The sequence below is a fragment of the Dendropsophus ebraccatus genome, chromosome 9 (assembly GCF_027789765.1).
Source record: "Dendropsophus ebraccatus isolate aDenEbr1 chromosome 9, aDenEbr1.pat, whole genome shotgun sequence".
NCBI lineage: Eukaryota > Metazoa > Chordata > Amphibia > Anura > Hylidae > Dendropsophus > Dendropsophus ebraccatus.
The window spans coordinates 113,472,578-113,480,611 of record NC_091462.1 but is presented as its reverse complement, the minus strand read 5'-3'; the positions used below and the strand labels follow the sequence as shown (position 1 = coordinate 113,480,611).

General features: G+C 54.9%; 1 protein-coding gene across 1 annotated transcript in view; it reads left to right on the top strand.

Annotated features, from left to right (window-relative positions):
• Positions 1 to 2,297: 2,297 nt before the first annotated feature.
• Positions 2,298 to 8,034, top strand: part of DOC2A (double C2 domain alpha) — a 55,136-nt gene continuing 49,399 nt past the window's right edge. The window contains exon 1 of the mRNA XM_069982267.1: positions 2,298 to 2,357. The gene's annotated coding sequence lies outside the window, so the exon portion shown is untranslated. The remainder of the gene's footprint in view (positions 2,358 to 8,034) is intronic.

Genomic DNA, 8,034 nt, shown 5'->3' with positions numbered 1-8,034 from the left:
CACTATGGAGGAGGCAGGAGATGTGTGGCCCTGTAGGGTTCCCAGCAGTATGGAGGAGGCAGGAGATGTGTGGCTCTGTAGGGTTCCCAGCACTATGGAGGAGGCAGGAGATGTGTGGCTCTGTAGGGTTCCCAGCACTATGGAGGAGGCAGGAGATGTGTGGCCCTGTAGGGTTCCCAGCAGTATGGAGGAGGCAGGAGATGTGTGGCCCTGTAGGGTTCCCAGCACTATGGAGGAGGCAGGAGATGTGTGGGCCTGTAGGGTTCCCAGCAGTATGGAGGAGGCAGGAGATGTGTGGCCCTGTAGGGTTCCCAGCACTATGGAGGAGGCAGGAGATGTGTGGCCCTGTAGGGTTCCCAGCACTATGGAGGAGGCAGGAGATGTGTGGCCCTGTAGGGTTCCCAGCAGTATGGAGGAGGCAGGAGATGTGTGGCTCTGTAGGGTTCCCAGCACTATGGAGGAGGCAGGAGATGTGTGGCCCTGTAGGCTTCCCAGCAGTATGGAGGAGGCAGGAGATGTGTGGCTCTGTAGGGTTCCCAGCACTATGGAGGAGGCAGGAGATGTGTGGCTCTGTAGGGTTCCCAGCACTATGGAGGAGGCAGGAGATGTGTGGCCCTGTAGGGTTCCCAGCAGTATGGAGGAGGCAGGAGATGTGTGGCCCTGTAGGGTTCCCAGCACTATGGAGGAGGCAGGAGATGTGTGGCCCTGTAGGGTTCCCAGCACTATGGAGGAGGCAGGCGATGTGTGGCCCTGTAGGGTTCCCAGCACTATGGAGGAGGCAGGAGATTTGTGGCCCTGTAGGGTTCCCAGCACTATGGAGGAGGCAGGAGATTTGTGGCCCTGTAGTTGTAGGGTTCCCAGCACTATGGAGGAGGCAGGAGATGTGTGGCCCTGTAGGGTTCCCAGTAGTATGGAGGAGCAGGAGATGTGTGGCCCTGTAGGGTTCCCAGCAGTATGGAGGAGGCAGGAGATGTGTAGCCCTGTAGGGTTCCCAGCACTATGGAGGAGGCAGGAGATGAGTGGCCCTGTAGGGTTCCCAGCATTATGGAGGAGGCAGGAGATGTGTGGCCCTGTAGGGTTCCCAGCACTATGGAGGAGGCAGGAGATGAGTGGCCCTGTAGGGTTCCTAGCATTATGGAGGAGGCAGGAGATGTGTGGCCCTGTAGGGTTCCCAGCACTATGGAGGAGGCAGGAGATGTGTGGCCCTGTAGGGTTCCCAGCACTATGGAGGAGGCAGGCGATGTGTGGCCCTGTAGGGTTCCCAGCACTATGGAGGAGGCAGGAGATTTGTGGCCCTGTAGTTGTAGGGTTCCCAGCACTATGGAGGAGGCAGGAGATGTGTGGCCCTGTAGGGTTCCCAGTAGTATGGAGGAGCAGGAGATGTGTGGCCCTGTAGGGTTCCCAGCAGTATGGAGGAGGCAGGAGATGTGTAGCCCTGTAGGGTTCCCAGCACTATGGAGGAGGCAGGAGATGAGTGGCCCTGTAGGGTTCCCAGCATTATGGAGGAGGCAGGAGATGTGTGGCCCTGTAGGGTTCCCAGCAGTATGGAGGACGTATATCTGTAAGGTTCCTAGTGGCCACCATTTTACCACTTTGAGATGTTTGTCCAAACCAAATCTCAAAAATTTGGAATTTGCACGAATTTTTCTAGATTTGATTAAATGTCATTAATTGATCTCTACTCCTGACCTTTACCTCTGCCCATCGCTGTGCCCAAAATTTTTTCCAACCCCCTGGTGAATTAATGGCTGAAAATGTACCTGCCTGAGACGGAGACGGAGATTTGTCCTCCTCATTAAACAAGCAGAGGAACGGCGCATTGCACGTGATTAACGATCTGCAGACGCGATGCTCTGCCACAACAAACACTTAAATATTGACATGACTTCCTGCAAATAGGAACTGAACCGGGGGGCAAATTCCCATTGAGGCAAAGCTGGGGGCATCCCTGGAGGCATCTCTAGGGGCATCTCTGTGCAGCTTCAGACCATCCACAGTGCTGTCCAGGTTGATGGATGCGTCTGGCTGAAGCAGCAGGGATGAGCAGAGCATCAAGTGGTTAAGGCAGCGGTGGCAGTGTCTGATCTCCTGCAATTGTTTTCCTTCACCTCCGTCTACACTCTTCTTGTCTTTCTTCCTCTCGATTCATTTGCTCTGTCTCTTTGTCTCCTCCTCTCCCTCTCACCCTCCCTCCTTCTCCTGCTGTGAAGCCCAGCAGTAAGGGAGAGAGCAGCAGCAACAGAGGCGCTCCAGCCCTTCTCCTCACATCTCCGACCTGCTGCTCCTCTCGCTCTCTCTCTTTCTTTGCCCCCGTCTCTCAGTTGCGCCGTTGTCCTCGGACTCTCCGAGGCTGAGAGGTAAGTTCAACCCGCTGCTGCAACGAAAGGGTTAATATGACAAGGCGCAGGGTTCCAGGCGATCTTCCTTGGGGGTTCGCACTTATGCGGCATGTTGGTGGCAGGGATGGGGTTGGAGTTGACAGGTTGTGTGGGGGGTTGAGGGGGTGGAAGGGGTTAATGGGGTAAGGCTCTCGGAGAGTGATTCCGCAGCTTTTCTTTCAAGTTCAGGATGTAATGCTCTGAAGAACAGGTAGGTGCGGTGGCGCAGGGAGAAGTTCATGGTGAGGGGCTCTGCAGAACATCAGGATCGGGTGCAGGGGTGACCGAGTCTGTGTGACCCCCAACCCAATATGTGCCCCCTGCCTTGTATCTGTGATTTCTTACCCTAATGTATGAAGATTACCCCATCCATTCTACATGGAGTAAAACACTCCTCCAGCGGACTACCCAAATCTGCCCCCCAACCCCCTATACACCCCCACCTGATGGGTTACCAAGATCCTTCCTCCACTCTACCTGCCCCGTCCACTGCCTTCTACCTCAACCTGCCCTGTCCACTACCTCTTACCCTCAACCTGCCCCGTCCACTACCTATTACCCTCTACCTGCCCCGACCACTACCTCTTACCCTCAACCTGCCCCGTCCACTACCTCTTACCCTCAACCTGCCCCGTCCACTACCTATTACCCTCTACCTGCCCCGACCACTACCTCTTACCCTCTACCTGCCCTGTCCACTACCTCTTACCCTCTATCTGCCCCGTCCACTACCTCTTACCCTCTACCTGCCCCGTCCACTACCTCTTACCCTCTACCTGCCCCATCCACTGCCTTCTACCTCAACCTGCAATGTCCACTTCCTCTTATCCTCTACCTGCCCCATCCACTGCCTTCTACCTCAACCTGCAATGTCCACTTCCTCTTACCCTCTACCTGCCCCGTCCACTACCTCTTACCCTTCCTGCCCCGTCCACTACCTCTTACCCTCTACCTGCCCCATCCACTGCCTCTTACCCTCTACCTGCCCCATCCACTGCCTTCTACCTCAACCTGCAATGTCCACTACCTCTTACGCTCTACCTGCCCCGACCACTACCTCTTACCCTCTATCTGCCCTGTCCACTACCTCTTACCCTCTATCTGCCCCGTCTGCTGCCTCTTACCCTCTACCTGCCATGTCCACTACCTCTTACCCTCAACCTGCCCCGTTCACTACCTCTTACCCTCAACCTGCCCCGTCCACTACCTCTTACCCTCAACCTGCCCCGTCCACTACCTCTTACCCTCAATCTGCCCCGTCCACTACCTCTTACCCTCTACCTGCCCCGTCCACTACCTCTTACCCTCAACCTGCCCCGTCCACTACCTCTTACCCTCAACCTGCCCCGTCCACTACCTCTTACCCTCTACCTGCCCCGACCACTACCTCTTACCCTCTACCTGCCCTGTCCACTACCTCTTACCCTCTATCTGCCCCGTCCACTACCTCTTACCCTCTACCTGCCCTGTCCACTACCTCTTACCCTCTACCTGCCCCGTCCACTACCTCTTACCCTCTACCTGCCCCATCCACTGCCTCTTACCCTCTACCTGCCCCATCCACTGCCTTCTACCTCAACCTGCAATGTCCACTACCTCTTACGCTCTACCTGCCCCGACCACTACCTCTTACCCTCTATCTGCCCTTTCCACTACCTCTTACCCTCTATCTGCCCCGTCTGCTACCTCTTACCCTCTACCTGCTCCGTCCACTACCTCTTACCCTCTATCTGCCCCGTCTGCTTCCTCTTACCCTCTATCTGCCCCGTCTGCTACCTCTTACCCTCTATCTGCCCTGTCCACTACCTCTTACCCTCTATCTGCCCCGTCTGCTACCTCTTACCCTCCACCTGCCCCATCCACTACCTCTTACCCTCTACCTGCCCCATCCACTACCTCTTACCCTCTACCTGCCCCGACCACTACCTCTTACCCTCTACCTGCCCCATCCACTACCTCTCACCCTCTACCTGCCCCATCCACTGCCTTCTACCTCAACCTGCCCCGTCCACTACCTCTTTCCCTCTACCTGCCCTATCCACTACCTATTACCCTCTACCTGACCCATCCACTGCCTTCTACCTCAACCTGCAATGTCCACTACCTCTTACGCTCTGTCTGCCCCATCCACTACCTCTTACCCTCTTACTATCTTCTGTATTCTCCTGAACATTCCACTATCCCCTGCACTCTACCTGTCCCATCCACTACATCTTACCATCTACCTGCCCTGTCCACTTTCTCCTCTATTCTACCTGCCCCATCCGCTACCTCCTGCCTTTTATTTACCCGGTCAACTTCCTGCAGTTCTTACTATCTTCTATCTTCCCCTGCCTGATTCTCCACTATCTCCTGCGCTCTACCTGCCTGATTCTCCACTATCTCCTGCACTCTACCATCTGATTCTCCACTATCTCCTGCACTCTACCTGCCTGATCTCCACTATCTCCTGCACTCTACCGGCCTGATTCTCCACTATCTCCTGCACTCTACCTGCCTGATTCTCCACTATCACCTGCACTCTACCTGCCTGATTCTCCACTATCTCCTGCACTCTACCTGCCTGATTCTCCACTATCTCCTGCACTCTACCGGCCTGATTCTCCACTATCTCCTGCACTCTACCTGACAGATTCTCCACTATCCCCTGCACTCTACCTGCCTGATTCTCCACTATCCCCTGCACTCTACCTGCCTGATTCTCCACTATCTCCTGCACTCTACCATCTGATTCTTGTCACGGCCGCGGCGGCATCCCGTGCTCCGGACCGCCGCCGCGACTCCTCTCTTCCCCATGCAGCAGCCGGTGTCCATAGGCAGGGACCCGGCGCTGCTGTTACTTCGGCCCCGGGGGGCGCCTCACCTCTCCACGCTCCTGTCCGTCGCTGTGCCGGCCGGCGCGCGCGTCCCCTCCTCCTAGGGCGCGCGCGCGCCGGCTGTCTCAGATTTAAAGGGGCAGTGCGCTCCTAATTGGTCTTGCACACAATCACTCCCTATAAATTCCAGCCCTGCCCCACTACAGGTGTTGGAGCCTCTACATGCTTCCCATAGCGTTTGGCCCAGCTCCCTGTTGTTCCTGATTCCTGTCCGCTACCTGGTCCCTAGTCCTTGTTCCTGATCCCTGTCCGCTACCTGGTCCCTAGTCCTTGTTCCTGGTTCCTGCTTCCCCGTTACACTTTAGTTCCTGTGTTCAGCCTGTCACCTGCGGTCACGCCTACAGACCTCTGCCAGCACCATCACCTGCCTACTGCTCCTGCCACGCCTCGCCTGCCGTCACCAGCAACCAAGCCAGGGGTAGCGACCTGGGGGTCGCCTGCCGCAGCAAGTCCATCCCGCCTTGCGGCGGGCTCTGGTGAAAACCAGCGGCCCCTTAGACTCCGCTCCCTGGTGAGGTTAGTGCCATCGCTGGTGACGGTCCAGTGGATCCACTAGTCCAGGCGTTACAATTCTCCATTATCTCCAGCACTCTACCGGCCTGATTCTCCACTATCTCCTGCACTCTACCGGCCTGATTCTCCACTATCTCCTGCACTCTACCATCTGATTCTCCACTATCTCCAGCACTCTACCTGCCTGATTCTCCACTATCTCCTGCGCTCTACCTGCCTGATTCTCCACTATCCCCAGCACTCTACCTGCCTGATTCTCCACCTTCTCCTGCACTCTACCTGCCTGATTCTCCACCTTCTCCTGCACTCTACCTGCCTTATTCTCCACTATCTCCTGCACTCTACCTACCTGATTCTCCACTATCACCTGCACTCTACCTGCCTGATTCTCCACTATCTCCTGCGCTCTACCATCTGATTCTCCACTATCTCCTGCACTCTACCTGCCTGATTCTCCACTATCCCCTGCACTCTACCTGCCTGATTCTCCACTATCTCCTGCACTCTACCTACCTGATTCTCCACTATCTCCTGCACTCTACCTGCCTTATTCTCCACTATCTCCTGCACTCTACCTGCCTGATTCTCCACTATCACCTGCACTCTACCTGCCTTATTCTCCACTATCTCCTGCACTCTACCTGCCTGATTCTCCACTATCACCTGCACTCTACCTGCCTGATTCTCCACTATCTCCTGCGCTCTACCATCTGATTCTCCACTATCTCCTGCACTCTACCTGCCTGATTCTCCACTATCCCCTGCACTCTACCTGCCTGATTCTCCACTATCTCCTGCACTCTACCTGCCTGATTCTCCACTATCTCCTGCACTCTACTATTTGATTCTCCACTATCTCCCGCACTCTACCATCTGATTCTCCACTATCTCCTGCGCTCTACCATCTGATTCTCCACTATCTCCCGCACTCTACCTGCCTGATTCTCCACTATCTCCTGCACTCTACCTGCCTGATTCTCCACTATCTCCTGCACTCTACCTGCCTGATTCTCCAATATCTCCTGTACTCTACCTGCCTGATTCTCCACTATCTCCTGCACTCTACCTGCCTGATTCTCCACCTTCTCCTGCACTCTACCTGCCTGATTCTCCACTATCTCCTGCACTCTACCTGCCTGATTCTCCACCTTCTCCTGCACTCTACCTGCCTGATTCTCCACTATCTCCAGCACTCTACCATCTGATTCTCCAATATCTCCTGTACTCTACCTGCCTGATTCTCCACTATCTCCTGCGCTTTACCTGCCTGATTCTCCACTATCTCCTGCACTCTACCTGCCTGATTCTCCACTATCTCCTGCACTCTACCATCTGATTCTCCACCTTCTCCTGCACTCTACCTGCCTGATTCTCCACTATCTCCTGCACTCTACCCTCCTGATTCTCCACTATCTCCTGCACTCTACCTGCCTGATTCTCCACTATCTCCAGCACTCTACCTGCCTGATTCTCCTTTATCTCCTGCACTCTACCTGCCTGATTCTCCACTATCTCCTGCACTCTACCTGCCTGATTCTCCACTATCTCCAGCACTCTACCTGCCTGATTCTCCTTTATCTCCTGCACTCTACCTGCTGATTCTCCACTATCTCCTGCACTCTACCCTCCTGATTCTCCACTATCTCCTGCACTCTACCTGCCTGATTCTCCACTATCTCCTGCACTCTACCTGCCTGATTCTCCTTTATCTCCTGCACTCTACCAGCCTGATTCTCCACTATCTCCTGCGCTCTACCTGCCTGATTCTCCACTATCTCCTGCACTCTACCCTCCTGATTCTCCACTATCTCCTGCACTCTACCCTCCTGATTCTCCACTATCTCCTGCGCTCTACCTGCCTGATTCTCCACTATCTCCTGCACTCTACCATCTGATTCTCCACTATCTCCTGCACTCTACCTGCCTGATTCTCCACCTTCTCCTGCACTCTACCTGCTTGATTCTCCACTATCTCCTGCGCTCTACCATCTGATTCTCCACTATCTCCTGCACTCTACCTGCCTGATTCTCCACCTTCTCCTGCACTCTACCTGCTTGATTCTCCACTATCTCCTGCACTCTACCCTCCTGATTCTCCACTATCTCCTGCACTCTACCTGCCTGATTCTCCACTATCTCCTGCACTCTACCTGCCTGATTCTCCACTATCTCCTGCACTCTACCTGCCTGATTCTCCTTTATCTCCTGCACTCTACCGGCCTGATTCTCCACTATCTCCTGCACTCTACCTGCCTGATTCTCCACTA